Raw genomic sequence first — 16315 nt, 5'->3', positions numbered from 1 at the left:
AAGAATAAAACATAGCTTAGCATCAGTGGATATCTTGCATATGATCAGTATTTCAAATCTCATCAGCCATGTAGCTTTGGTACTTCCAGATATATTGCTGGGGGCTGGGTCTGACTTCATGAGGAGTTACACACAAAGATAAAGAGCACTGAGCTGATGATGAATATGCAAATCTTACTGCAATCTCTAGTACACTTGTAGTTTCTAATTACATATCATAACCCTATCACATGGCACAAATAACCCGGGTCCGAGCTTGGTTGTTGCCGGGTCGCCCAGGTCACTGTGCAGTGAAAGGGCCTTTTCAAAAATGTCCAACGGCAATACGACTCGGGATAAAATAAGGGTTAATCGCGGTTTGGACCCGGGTTGCAATGCAGAGTGAACGGGCAACCTCCCCCCCAATGACTTCAGCGACCTGGCCTATTGCGATGTGGAAGGGGTATAAGCGATGTAACGGTGCATGTACACATCAGCACTATAGACAAAAGTGCACAGCATGCTTGTCTGAGGTTTTTGGCATCAGTTTATACAGATGGAGCTGCCTGGCCATGCGCTGTCCCCCGCGAGCCGCAGAGTCCTACAGAATGGGGTGCATGAGATGCTTGCGCTCCCCATTCTGTTGGAAGCCCTGCCTGTCTCCCTGAAGCGGAGAATGGTAGGGAAGCACCCTGTCCCCGCCGCCTTGCTGACGGGGACGTACAAGCGAGTGAGTGAGCCATCCACCCTCTGCCTGTGCCCGCCAGCTAGGGGGATCTGGCAAGAGCTTGGCTCTACCTTATGCTACTGGGTTTCCAGTCAACCATGGAACATGAATGGAGAAACAAAGCAATCATGGGATTGGGCCTTCACAGTGAACAGACAGAAAACATATAATAAAGAGTCTGAATAGAGAGGAGTGGCTCCCAAATTGGACCATCAGGACCCCTAACAGGTAACATATAACAGATCACCCAGCAGGTGCACTGTGTATCACCAACTGTCATATTTTAAAAATCCACAGGTGACCTGGAAAACATGAACGGTATGGAGTCCTGAGGACCGAGTTTGGGAACCACTGGAATGGAGCACGATCAGCAATTGAGACCAAACCAGAATAGTCTTTTTACTACAGCATAACTAAGTTATACAGGATCCCTGCTGTGATGCATCTACATAAAGGATAGGCGCTAGAGTCACTATAAAGGTCCATACACACTGGGCTATGCCTAGCGTGTATGGACAGCGATGACCACTGTCATCGCTGCAGGGAAAGCCACTCAGTGCATACACACTGAGCGGCTTTCCCCCTGCCTGGCGGCCTACAGAGGGGGGGAGGACGGCATTGCATAGTGGAGTGCTATGCAAAGCTGTCCTGAAAGCCGCTCATCTGCTGGTATAACCAGCAGATGAACAGCTTTCCTGGCGATGTTGCGGGAGCACGCAGCAGCGCTCACCGCTCATCGCCGGGCCATACACACTGGGCGGCTTTGAGCTGAAAGCCGCTCAAACCTGCTGGTTTGCGCGACTTTCAGCTCTAAGTTGCCCAGTGTGCATGGGCCTTAACTCCCATCCATTTCTCCTGAAAGGTGAGTATAAAGGTGGCCATACACTAGAACGGTACGCACAATTTTGAGGTATATCGGTACGATGCGCGGTCCCACGGGTCAAGAGCTCAATCCTCAGATCATATGTGCTGATCGTATGATCCATTGGCTTGCAGTCGTAAGCAGATCGTATGTGCTGATCGTATGATCCATTGGCTTGCAGTCGTAAGCAGATCGTATGTGTTTTTAAAGCACATACAATCACTCTTTCAATCACTCTTACGACCTGCATATGATCAGGTCATTTTAATGTATGGCCAGCTTTAGGTACACATACACACTTTAATGTATCAGCAGCATACATGGAATAATAAATACATAAATATTATAGTGACTATACATATATATATATATATATATATATATATATATATATATATATATATATATAGTAAAATACAATTGTCAAATGTAATGCACAAACAGGTAAATGAGCAATTCTCCCTTAAGAGCAGTTTATTCCACATAATTTGGCCCAGTCACATGTGTTTAATATTACTAATATATATTTTAATATTATTTGCATTGAAATTTGGGCTTGTGGAGCTGGGCAGTCTGCTTGTACCTGGTAGAAATAGAGGTTGCATGCCTGTGATACATACATAGCAACACACTACGGTGGCAGATATTGGGGGGGGGGGGGTAATGGAGAGGTGTGCAGACACCATGTTCACTATTAGGAATTGCAATACAAGTAGTTCCTGCATCACATTTATAACACCATATTTCTATAAACGTATGCGCTCAAAAGACGTACTGTACATCATGTGTCTTCTAGAACAAGGAACACAATGTACTCTTACTACGCATTTGGGAGATATCTATATAATAGGCAATGTCCTTTGTAATTCTGAACTTTCTTCTAGATATTTTTATCTGTATTATATGACTTATGTTGGTTTAATGCAAAGTGTGAGTGCTAGGGTATTTGTGTGACAGTATTCGCTTAGTATAGTGATATAATCCACTTCTTAGTTTACGTTGAGGAACCACTTTTAAACATGTTTCCTAAGTGAAAATGATAGAAATGACCATAATGACTTCCTATAATGCGTTATCATTCATTTGTCATTTTATCTAGCTGACTTCTTTATCAAAAATTATCACAAACTTTCCCAGTTACACTATAACATTTAAATATTATCTACATTCTTCCACTAAGGAATATTTCTGCAATTCTGTCTTTCTGTCTGAATATAAATATTAATTATGGGGCAGTGCAGATGGTTTAATGGCTAGCATTGCTGCCCCACAGCACTGAGGTCATGGGTTAGATTCCCATCATGGCCCTAACTGTGTGGAGTTTGTATATTCTCCTGTACTTGCGTGGGTTTCCTCCGGGTACTCCGGTTTCCTCCGGGTACTCCGGTTTCCTCCCACAATCCAAAAACATACTGGTAGGCTAATTCACTCCCAACAAATTAACCCTAGACTGTCTGTGTGTGCGCGTGTACATGTGGTAGATATAGATTGTAAGCTCCACTGGGGCAGGGACTGATGTGAATGTTCAAATACTCTCTTAAGGCGCTGCGGAATATGTGTGCGCTATATAAGAAACTGTTAATAAATGAATTCATTATCTGTAATGGTAATTTTATACTGAATTGAGAGAAGAATCACTCTATGTTTCTTGCACCTGATAAGCCTTCTTTATTTTTCAATTTTGAATTCTCATTTATCTAATTGTGTGTATGTTAGAATGCCTGCCTCCGTGATCTGATCATTGGCATTCTATATAATTCTTTCTAAAAATAGATATTTTAAAGAAGCCTCTTTATATATTTTCTATTAAGATTCCAACTATCACAACATTTAGAATTTATTCAAAACCTTAATTAACAGCTGAAAAATATAATAATAGCCCCCTACATTATACGCATTGTACTATTATACTTGGATCATATGAATAAGATCATTATAATGGTACGCCAAGCACAATAGGATTGGTTGATGAATGAATATTTAATTTGAATATTAACTGCACAATGTGGACAAAGTAATATCAATGATAAAAAACAATCCTATGGAGCTCACCTTAACCTGTGCACTGATAGGCTGGCCTGGCGGCAAGAAATAAATAAGTAATTGTATGACTCAATATGTAATTCTCATTCAGTTGCTGCTGTGTTCCAGCCTCATAAAGTGGCACCATCCACATAAGGCACACCCACAGGGACACAAAACACAGAGCATCCTTATGGATCTCCAGCACTGTGTCACTGTGATAAGCAGCAGGAAAGATCTATTACTTCTCCCCCTGCAAGGATATCCTCCCTGTTACATAAATCAGAGCCAGCATTGCAGTCCCTCCCTGTGCAACATTTCCTGATGCCCTAATGCAGCCATCCGTATAAAATGCCTATCATTCAACACACACACACACACATAATATATATAAATATATATATATATATATATATATATATATATATATATATATATATATATATATATATATATATATATATATATATACACGCACGCACAGAGGTATGTGCGTGTGTCTGAACATTAAAACATAGATACATCATACTGTATGTGACTGATGCATAATGCGATTGATGACATATTAGTACCAGAATATGGACAGATTAGATGCTGCTACCGAGAACACAGTACAATGAGAACACTTACCGAAGGATAAATGCTGCGCTGTGGATCGCATGTAATTGTATTTTTTCCAGCTGAGATCCTTTTGTCCTGTCTCTCTGTCTGCTGTAAGGGAAGCTGATAGAAGAAGGCTGTGGAATGGATGCTTTCACACTCCACCCACCCATACCGCACAGGCAGCTGGGACTTGTAGTTTAAATGCCACCCCCCTGTATATGGCATCCTCCATCCTCTGTGCTGTGATGATGATGCTGCTACACTACAGAATGGTGTCTGCATCCGCTACAGCAGAAAGGAGCTGGGGTCATCGTGTGTGTGGCTTTATATTACCCACATTTCCAAACATCATGTGTACATCCGAGGAGAATATAGGACATATGTACTAATTTATAACATGATAGCGAATTCCTGCCTGTATACTGTATCTTAGCATCTGATTCCACCTCATTTATCGTCTTTAAGCTAGTTTCTCATTCAAATGTATTCAATCTTACTGTATGTCCAGTGTACTGTAGCCTTACTTATATGTACAGAATGATTATTTCCATTAGTATACCAATATTTTTTATCACATAAATGTTATGCAACACATGATATGATAATGCAGACTTCATGAAACATTTAGGACTACATATTTAATTTGATGTACACACTATATTTAATTTGACGTTGCTATGGGCAACAAAAGGTTTGCTTACCCTTATTGGTTGTTAAACACTCATTTTCCATGTCCCTTACATATGAGAAAACCAGACCATTAAATGGAATGCAATGTGAAATAATGGCAAGTGCTGTGCAAAACAAATATACTGATGTCATCATTTAAAGGGCAAACAAAACAGGCAAAGTTGGTTTCCCAAAACACTACACAGGCCATTTTGAACAAGACCTAAGTAAACCATCAGTGGCAGAAATTACACACAAAAATTACCAGCAACTAATGCCAAATATATATATATATATATATATAAAATTCTACACCAAACTACAAAGCCAAAATACATCATCTATCATAATATCAGCATTATATGTACAATCCATACAGTTTCGAGCACATCATGAAAATAACATAACACATTGCATTATAATATTACAATTGTTACCTGGCCTTGGAGCAGCCAAATCCACCACCCCAGTGGGCGACACCACATCTTGGGGGATGAGGACCTAGAGTGGGGCCTCATATTAAGCATACGTGGCCACATACATAAGGTGGCCACCAGAGCGCCGGGGAGACTTGGCCTCCTTGGCCATCTGGTCCTTTACCAGGTGCTTGGTGTCATAGAAACATTTGCGGCACATCTCAAACGGCTCGATTCCACTGGAGATTTTTTCTCCTGGCGGTCACCTGAGCAGCATGTGGTAGCGCATGAACTGTGTGTCCAGAGCCATATTTTCAGGGAATGTGAACTTCACATCCCTCCCTGATTTCTTAGTGCCAGAAGCTGACTGGTGCTGAGATGCAGGGTGAGAAGCCACAGCTGTTATGAGTTTTGGGTATGCACCCACAGCTGTGACCGCTGTTTTGGACGGCCACAGCGAACCCTATACTGCCTCTGTTGGCCTTTCCGGAAGGATGGCTGGTACTTGCAACAACTAGGACTTTGACTAGAATAGCCACGTTTGAAGGGCAAATTAGGTCCACTCCAACTCCGGTGCCACCAAGTCTTGAGCATGGACAAGGTACCAGAGATCTTTAAATGAAAAAGTGGCTAAAGGGAACCTGCATGAATAACAACAAACGGCACCTGGCCAACTTCATGGGAGATGGTAAACGGAATGAGCGACCTAGTCTCAAACTGCAGGAGACCCTTTCGCAAGTACTAAAGACGATACATGACACACTAAAACACTGCAAGCCATACAAAGGTACGGATAACTCCTGTCAGCAGGAGGTAACCCAGCCAGGGTTAAAGTAAGCCAAATAACGTGGACCTGTGGCAATACTCTGGGAATTCCAGAGGGAAAGTAACAAGTGTAGACTAAAATAAGCAACACAAGACTTTTTTCCACAACGTTTTTGATATATGAAAAAATAAGTAATATCAGGGCTCCAATGTGGAACACTTACGGTAGTACCAGAACCGGGATTGGAAGCAAACCGGAATCCCAGGAACCGATGGAACAAACTCTGCAGGAGTAAACAGAGCCAAAGGGAGGCAGGTAACTGCCATAAAGAGAAGCCCCCCCCCCCCGGACCTAATGCTGCCAGCTGTGGGAAGGCACACTTGACCGGCATTTTTCATTTCTTTTGTCTTATAAATCACACACGCAAATCAATTGAATAAACTGACTTTAAAAAAAAGTATATGAGCACTGTGGCTCTAGCAGTTACAACAGCAGCTTAGTAAGTAAGAGGTCCTGGGTTCAAACACAACGATAGGAAGATACGTTAAAAATAGGTTATTATTTACTAATTTTAGTAATAAATGGATCCATATATATATATATATATATACTGAATTTTTAACATTATGAATTTGAATGACTCTTTAATATATTAGTTCTCTCTTTTGAATCTATATAAAACCAATGTATCTATGAGTATGATATCATTTAAATATGCGGTGCAAATATCCTCCTGATAGTATCTTTATTCTAACAAACTATGTAAAAATGAATGGTTGTGTACAAATGTTCTTTTGAACTATTCGATGTAAACAATTACTTCATAAATTGTGTTTATTTATTTATTTATCATTTATTATAATTTTTTTATGAATTTGTTATTTTCATTTATGTGATATTTATTTATTTCTATTTTTATATTTTGTGATCTTATGAAAAAAGATATGCAGTTGGACTTTGAATTTTTAAACTAAAAAAACAAACCAAAGCAAATGCAAGTTGCGCACCTGTATAGGATTACAAATTATTCACACCTGATCCATTATCTTCATTCCAATTGGAAAGAAAAAACAATTAAGTGCTGGGTATATCAACTGAGAAAAAAACAAATGGCAGACACTCTTTGAAAAAGCCCCCATTGCTAGGGGCGAAACGCGTTAGAGGAAGCCCCAGCCAGAGACACCTTGGACCGATTGTTTGCATTCCAGTCTACATTCTGAAAAAGGTCGACACACCTGCGATACCAACTATTTCCTCCAGCGCCAGCATCTCCGGTGGTCTTGAGAACTCCAGAGTGTACGGGTGACGGTATCTTCGGTGGGAGAGACACCCCAGTCCCTCTCACACAGCAGTGACAGCAGGGAGATCAAGAACACAGCCCGGACCCTTTCATCACAGGCCCGCAGCTCCCGTGCACTCTCACTGATTACCCCAGCCCTTGTGAGAGAAGCGCTGTTGGTACAAACAACTATCAGTGAGAGCTCCCGTGAGAGTAAGAGCAAAGACCCCTTCATCATCCCCGCCGGTCAGCTCCCCTCCCCGCACCCGTACCGGAGGGACACTCAAAGGCTACAACATCACCCGGAGTCACAGCGCACGGAGGCGCAGGTGAGAAACGCCACAATTGGCGCAATATAACATACAAGACTGTGCCTATTCCAAATTATTATATTCACAGCTGTTCATTTATTGCAAAATACAAGTGCAAAGACTTACCATCAATTGTCCAATTGACAAACAATTTTTTCCCAAGGTGTCCATGCATCCCGTTTTGAAGTGGATAAATATTTTAAAGCTATAGTGTGCATATTAAATAATAAATTTTGATGATTTACAAAAACCATCATTTCAAAAATCAACCTGTGTAAAGGTGTGTTCTTACATGGTGCCAGACAAATAGCGCAGTTTTTCATATTCTTGTTTTTTGTACACTTGACCGGCATCCCTCATTTCTCCGACAACCACTGGGCAGAAGTAGTAACCCGGCCAGGCACTGCCGGGTGGGAGTTCTGATCAGCATCCCTGGTTGCAAAGCAACCGGCCCCAGGGACGCGAACACCGGGAGCAGGAAGTGCCAGGCAGTTCATCAGACTGGATGGCGGGGCAGACGGTACTGCTGCCTGTCAGAGCGGCTAACAACAGCACTCTCCTCTCCACTCTCATATGGCTCCTCAACATGCACCTCACCCTTCCCACCCTGACTAACCTGACAGTTATGCATAGTCTACTCACAAACGTAATCCTGGGCACACACCAGAACAATTTGGCCTCAATCCCTTCCATTTCGATGCAATTTCGACCGATTATATGTAAATTGGGCATGGTTTGGCATGTTTTAGATCCGATTCTGATCCAATGTGCGTCTCCACTATTTGTTTGGTAATTTTGGAGATCCCACCTACTGAAGTCAGGATTTTTTAAAAGATCCTTTCAATTGGGTACAGATTGTGATCTGATCATATGCAGATCATGTGCTCTAACAGATCGTGATTGTTCTGGTGTGTGTACCCTACATTACACTCAACACAGAAAAAAAAACACTACAAAACAAATAACACTCTCCTCACCTTCCCACATACACACCACACTCCCCACAAGTACACAGAAACAGGCACTGCAGACAGAAATAAAATATGTGACTATGGACCCTTCACAGCTCCTCTCAACCACACATCGCCGGGTACCACATGAATAATTATCGCAAAGGACAGCTCTTGCATTAAGAGCTGCCCTTTGTGATGCAGCTAGCGATGTTGCAGCGGGTCTCTGGCAGATCTCCCCCTCCTGCTGTGCCCGGCCGCTACTGCAGGGCTCTCCTCCTCCCTGCAACCAGAAGGGGAAGTATAGGGCTAGGGAGGAGGAGGTCACTGGTCCGGGCAGCACAGCAGGAGGGAGGTGGGGTGCGGCGATCGGGTTTTATTTCATACCAAAATGTGTGAAAACCCTGATAACTGGGTTTTCACTGCATTTATGCTTTAGTGCATCCCACCCAAAGTCAATAATATGACAAACGTATAAACTATACCAAGACTATACAAATACAAAAGACAACTATCAAGTTTGGAAAAATTATTGATTGCTCCTCATTTAATACCACTCTCATGTCTTTTTCACTTGTACACTTTGTAATTTATGAGGATCAATAAAACATTTTTAAAAAAGACAACTATCAAACACAATACTATTCAAAGAAATCACAATCCAAACCACCTAAACCACAAACACATCCATGTCAGTTCCAAGACACCTCACTCTCGCCTGTCCTTTCCTAACTAAACCCACAAGGAGCATGGGGGGGCTGGGGGCTATATATATGCCTGTGTGAAGTCAATCCCATGTCTGCAAATTTAAGACAATCCAAAATCAAAATGTAAATGACGACGACTGTATTTTTTAGATACGCACTATTAGGAATTGTATGAAATAAGTATGTGAACCTCCATTCGATAGCAAATACATATGTACAGTCTTCAAATGATTAAGAACGTATACAACATTTGAAAATATGAATTACAGAAATACATCAGCTTTGTAAATGATACGTACATGGTTGTAAATGTCCAGTGTGCCAGAAGACGGCCCCTCGGACAGAGTTTAGGGCTCCACTGGTACCCCTCCCTATTATTTCCATGTCTTTTGAGCGAATTGGTATGGATTTGATAGAGCCAGTGGAAAAATCTGCTTGAGGGCACCAATACACAATAGTGGTAGTGGATTATGCCACCAGATACCAGAAGATTATACCCCTGCGTAATATGAAATCTGGCTCTATTGCCTGGGAATATCGAAGAAGGTCTTAACGGACCCTTTTGTTTCTAAGTTTATGACTTGTGCTGATTGTTAAAGGTAGACAGGATTACCACTTCTGTGTACCACCCGCAAACAGACGGTAATAAGGACAGTTTGCGGTCATAGAGGTACCCCAGTCTTCTGCAGGGTTTAGTCCCTTTGACTTCCTCTATGAGAGACAGCCCAGATGTATTAAAAGAAGGGTGGGAAGAACAACTTTGTCAGCATCCTAACATCATTTAGTATGTGTCCCAGTTGTACGGCTGTTTAAGGCAGATTGTGCCACTCCTGAACAAATTCATGGAAAGGGTTCAACAACATCAGAAACAAAGTTCTGACATCACTGCAGTCAATCAGTCCTTTAAACCAGGAGACAAGACACGGTACTTATGAGTTATCTGGGCGCCCGATTTTTTGATTGTATGCCTTAAGTTAAGGCATACAATCAGATGCGATGCGATATCGCATCGCATCGCATGCGACCATCGGATGCGATGAACCGATTTTTCCATAGGAATCAATGTTAAAATGGACAGAGTCCATTTTAACATGGAATTCAATGGGAAAAAGGGGTCCTCTTCATACCCCTACTATCCAAGTGGGCATGGAGTTGGATATAAACCTGTGGCGAGCGTAGCGAGCCACCGAGCCCGAAGCGTGGCGAGCGAAGCGAGCCCCGCGAGGGGACGGTATTCTATGTCCCCTCGCGGGGCTCGCTACGCTCGCCACGCTTCGGGCTCGGTGGCTCGCTACGCTCGCCACAGGTTTATATCCAACTCCATGCCCACTTGGATAGTAGGGGTATGAAAAGGACCCCTTTTTCCCATTGAATTCCATGTTAAAATGGACTCTGTCCATTTTAACATTGATTCCTATGGAAAAATCGGGTCATCGCATCGCATCGCATCCGATGGTCGCATGCGATGCGATGCGATGTGCCCGATCCGACCCGATTTAGAAATCGGGCGCCCGGATAACTCATAAGTACCCAAGACACAGACTAGTGCTTGTACCCACTACAGAGAGTAAGATGTATGCTCAATTGCTAGGCCCTTATGAGATCATAGAAGCGGGGGGACCAGTCAATTACAAGGTTTGACAGGAGGGTAGAAGAAAGGAGGTCCAAATCCACCAATAATCTGTTAAAAGCTTAGAAGGAAAGTGCAATTCAGCCCTCTTTGGTAGCAAAAAAAGGTTCCAGAATGCAAGGTACCCATTGAAGTCATATTAAAGACCAGTGGCGTAGCTATAGCTCCGCAGCCCCCGCGGTGGCGGGGAGGTGCAGAGAATATGTGGGCGCCGGGGGCTGCGGGGCTATAGTTACCACTTACCCGCTGCTGTCCTCTGGTGCCCTTCCGTCACGGTCCCGTCTCTCCCAGCTCCGGCTTCGGCTGCTACAATGAAAACTGACTCTTAGAAAATGGCTGCCCCCGTACTGCAGACAGTATGGGGGCAGCCATTTTCTAAGAGTCAGTTTTCATTATAGCAGCAGTAGCCGACAGCTGGGAGAGACGGGACGGTGACCGCAGATGCGGCTTGCAGGTACACCGAGGGGAAGGAGGGGAGGGAGGGCGCCGAGGGGAGGGAGGGCACCAAGGGGAGGGAGGGGAGGGGGCGGTGACAAATTTGCGGGGGGGGGGCGAAAATAAGTTAGTTACGCCACTGTTAAAGACACATACACACTGGGGGACTTTGAGCTGAAAGCCGTTTAAAACAGCTAGTTTGAGCAGCTTTAAGCTCAAAGTCGCCTAGTGTGTATGGCCTGGCGGTGAGCACAATGCTCGCTCCTGCATCATTGCCGGGAAAGCTGCTCATCTGCTGGTATTACCAGCAGATGATCGGAATTGAGGACGGCTTTGCATAGCGCTGCATTCTCCTGCATTCTCAAATAAAAGTCAGTGGAAATTTTATTTTTGCGGCTGACTTCCTGTGACATCAGGCATCTTCCCGCCCACGTACCCATGGGAACGCACAGCGTTTTCATGGGGATGACCATAAAACTCTGGGCATTCCCATGGGCAAACCCAGTCCCCGCCACATTCTTCCCCCAGTATACCCGATACTTGTGACTGCAGTCATCTAAGTCATTCGCAAAGGGGACCTGCACATGCGCAAAGTGCCAAACATTGGAATAGAGCCAAATTCGCCCCATTCCGAGCCAACCAGAATCACCCCCTTAGTCCTGGACAGAAACAGGAAGTGGTGAATTTGGTGGCGCAGTACCAAAATGTGTTTTCTGCCATACCGAGAAAGATCATTTATTTATATAATTAAATTAATTACTATGTCTAATAGTATAATAATATAGACTTAGAATACATTTTTCACATTTCACATTTAATGTTTTTTATAGTTCACCTGGCATGTGGTATCCCAATAATAATGGAAAGTGTCCCAATGGTAGGCTCAATGCGTTTCTCTGGTATGCTCCAGCTTCCTCAGGAGCATAAAAGTTACGGATCAGTGAAAGCCCTGTATTTTGGTTCCCAAAATACGGGGGACAAAATTTATAAGGGTCCCCCGTATTTTAAGAACCAGCCCCAGGCCCAACCGGCCAGCAGGGTAATGCCACAGCCAGGGGAGACTTTTTATACAAGTCCCCCCAGCCAAAACATTAATCCTACAAACCAGTCAGCCTGACCAGGGGTCCTGGGGGAGTGGGGACCCCCTCAATAAAGCCCCCCCCCCCTCCAGGACTTACCTGGTCAGGCTGAAGAAAATGTAAAGTGTATATACGGCCGCTAATACGAATGGATACGACATCGGGGATTACTAAGCAGTCGTATTTGACTGCTTTGTAAATTCCGCTCCGGAATACGAATTTGCATACCGCTAAAACAGCTGAATTCCACCTCCTCCCCACTTTAAGCACTGCCTCTAGCTAATTAGATATGAGGTACCACATCTCATAGGTGAGCAAGCAAGAATACCAATATACAAAACAAAAAATGTATAAAACCTATTATGGCAATCTGACATGTCACATTAATAAACAGAGAATACATAGATTTTGGTGTTTCTTGTTTCTTTATTGGAGCCTGACTACCCTCTTACCAAGCACAGTTGTTTGCGCACCTCACAATAGTTGGTTTCTTATAACCTACTGTAGAAAGTCTGGTGTTCTAAGACTTGATCCTTGGACCTAAGTACTTGGAAGCAGTGGTCCTGCCAATTGGGCCGATTCCGACTTCAGCAGGTCTAAATTTGCATCTTCTGTCGATGTTTGGGTCTGTGAATGCCCATTGTCGCCAATGCGCATGTGCAGTCCCGGCTGCCAGTGCCTTCGGGTAAGTTTTTCTTAGCCAAGGTGCTCACAGCCTGAGTGACAGGCAGGGGGAGTTCCTGGGTGGACCCCTAGTGTTTTATGGGCGTGCCCACAGAAACGGTGAGTGCTGCCATAGAAACATTGGGAGGGCCCCAGCAAATACAGGCATTCCCCTGCCTGCTTGCTGCCCTCTCACACTGATTTCGCATTGATCTGTGCAGCCGCCAAGTGGCTATAGGGTCACGCGGCGACTGCAAGCGCCGGGCAGAGGAGAAGAAATCATTTAGTGGTAAGTAACTATGGAATAATTTTTTCTCTGTGCGGGCGCTAGCGAATGCATGTGTTCCCATACACATCCGTTTGCAGCTCTGCACAGGGGCTCTTTTACGGCAGGGGTTCAGTAGGTCGGCGTTAACCTGTTCACTAGGCTCCGAACACATGTAGCCTAGCAAACAGGTCTGAATCGGCCCCAATGTTTGATGATAATAAGTAAGTAACTTCAAATCTAAAGTAAAAGATTGAAGCATTTATTATACTGTCAGGGCAGAAGTTCTAGTCTCTGCTGAGTGTGCGTTTTGTAGGTGTGATATTGTATTCCAACAAAAAGTGCTGCTGTATTCTGGATTTCTGCTGTTTCAGCAAAGCAGCAGTTAATCAACGCTGCTGTATACCTCAGTAGTCAATAAGCTGCATATTTTACTGGCTTTTAAAACTTTGGCTTTCTCTACTGTACAGCACAAAACGTCTGTATTCTGTCTGTGAGCCATAAGGATGGCCATCAAATATCGATGCTTAGCAACCATCAATGGTTTACTAATGATATTCAGTGGTTCTCCACCATGCATGGCAGAGAAGCACCTCTATTTTCTTTCCTGGCCTGCTGCTATTGGCCGTGCCCTGTTGCATTGAACCACATGTTGTGTTAATTTATTTCTGCACCTTTCCCTGATTGGCAAGTCATCTTCCTGTGACTAACAAAAGTGATGGCCATTGATGATTTAAACTAGAGCTGGTCAAACCAGTCCTTGAGATCTACCAACAGTTCAAGTTCTCCAGACCAAACAGCAGTGGCGTAACTAGGATTAAAGCACCCCACCGCCAAAAAGTGTTCACTCTCCACCTCCCACTTCCCCTCTAAGCTCATTGCCAGGGGCTACTGCACCATTGCCCCACCTGTCCTGCTACTTGTTAGGGGAATCCCCCCCCCTCTCCAGCCACCACCATCGTCATTCTCATTGTGGGTCTCTTGCTCCCATCAGGTGCTGGTTAACATGTGGGCACTGGTGGACTATGGGGCTATTGATAGACCGGGACCTGCAGATAATTTGTCTGCATCCCGTACCTTTGATTAAGATCCCTCCCAAAATGGCTGCTGCCTCATCTAACATACATAATAATTGTCTTATTTGAGGCTGCAGCCATTTTATCTGCAGGTCCCGGTCTAGCAATAACCCCCGCGGACCCCATCACCCAAGTGCCATACAGCGCCTCCAAGCCCATAGAGGGGCTAATGTTACTCCACTGCCATCTAGCCTATATACTGGTGTAGTCATTACTATGACATGTTCAAACATGTGGTACATTCATTCCTCCATCGATGGCAAAGATGCTCCTATAGTATTTTTCCTGGAGAGGTTATTCAGACCTGATCGGTTTACGGCTAATTTGCGGAGACCTGAGATTAGATAGCCACGTGCTGCCAGAGGGAAATCCTGCCCTGTACAAGGCTGTGAATGTCACAGAATCAATATAGCACCATAACCTCCCGACTACAGGAGGACAAATTGAATGCTGTCCCATCCATGGGTCACAGTGTCCTGCAAGGGGGGGGGGGGGGGGGGACAGTTGATAGAGAATGTGATCACTGCTCTTCTGCAATGCAGTCAGTGATCACTGAATAAATTAGGCATCTCTTAGTACAAGAAGGGTAGCTGGGGGCTGCCTACCTGCTCAGGGAGGGCAGGGCGCCTCCCCAAATGACAAATACTGGGGGGGCAATTTATCAGAGTCATGCCCACCATCCCATGGTTTCGCCCCCTTTGCAACCAGCAGGTCCCAATTCACAGAAGTTTAACCGTTACTTGTGTAGTTTCATGAGGGGCAGGCTATGCTACACTGTCAGCGTAGCCCAACAGCAAGCCTAGCGTAGTTAGCATAGTGTCCCAGCGGCAGCCCTGCATAGTCAGCGTAGTGTCCCCATCAGGCAGCGTAGTCACCGTACTGTACCCGAGAGCTGCAGCTCTGTCAACGGCGTCAGTGGCAAGCCCAGTGAGCGACTATCACACAGCGCCGGTAGCCGCCAGATCCCCTGCGCTGGCGAACAGGTCGGGAGGATGCGTACTGCGTCCCCTCGCTGGGCTCGCTATGCTCGAGACGCTTTGGGGTGATGTGGATAGTGTGGGTTTGAAACAGATGCACTTGCCAGTATGTAATATGGAACACTGGCAAATGCTTCCTATATTGTGCATGAGACGCCTCTCTGCCAGCACTCCATATTACATACTGGCAAGCAGTGGCGCCGGAACGGGGGGGGGGAGGGGGCAGCTTGCCCCCCCAAAAATTACTGAGGCGCTAAAGCAGCTGTGCGGGCGGGCGGCTGATTAATCAGTAATATAGTCGGGAGGGCGGTGGGCTGATTAAGCTTGATCCAGCCTCCCGCCCGTCCGCCTATATTACTGATTAATCGCAGCCGCACGCCCGCACAGCTGCTTTAGCGCCTCAGCAAGAATCCGATTCCTATTCGCAGCCGTCCGCCCACATGGATGACTGCTGCGGGGAGATGTTGAGAACCAGCGCCCGCCAATCACAGTGGCTGTGGATGTGATGCGTCCACAGTGATTGGCGGGCGTGATGCGGGCCGTAGGGAGGGAGACTGGTCGCGTGGATCAGTGCATGGGTGGGAGCCGCGGGAGCATCCTACAACAACAGCCGCAGCAGCAGCCATCACGCTGTGCTGCCACAACTAAAACTTAAAGGTAAATGCTGCTCCTCTCACCCTCCCTTCCCCAGTGACTGACAGATCCAGGGGTTGTCATTTACCCCTGGATTCACACCCAAACAGGTTTATGTAATTATGTCTGATTATCATAATCAGACATAATCACATAAATCTGTTTGGGGGTGACACTGCCACTTTTTCCACTTTTTACGAGTAAATGACAACCCCTGGATTAATGTCAGTCCTGGTGTCTCTGGCCACATGTATATGCCGCTGCCC

The 16315-nt window shown here is 44.9% G+C and overlaps 1 protein-coding gene across 1 annotated transcript in view; it reads right to left on the bottom strand.

Annotated features, from left to right (window-relative positions):
* GNB4 (G protein subunit beta 4) overlaps positions 1 to 4377 on the bottom strand; it is a 97415-nt gene extending 93038 nt beyond the window's left edge. The window contains exon 1 of the mRNA XM_083177706.1: positions 4221 to 4377. The gene's annotated coding sequence lies outside the window, so the exon portion shown is untranslated. The remainder of the gene's footprint in view (positions 1 to 4220) is intronic.
* Positions 4378 to 16315: the final 11938 nt, after the last annotated feature.

Source organism: Crinia signifera, chromosome 3 (genome assembly GCF_055691185.1).
Source record: "Crinia signifera chromosome 3, ASM5569118v1, whole genome shotgun sequence".
In the NCBI taxonomy this organism is placed as follows: domain Eukaryota; kingdom Metazoa; phylum Chordata; class Amphibia; order Anura; family Myobatrachidae; genus Crinia; species Crinia signifera.
This window is presented reverse-complemented; position numbering and strand designations above follow the sequence as displayed.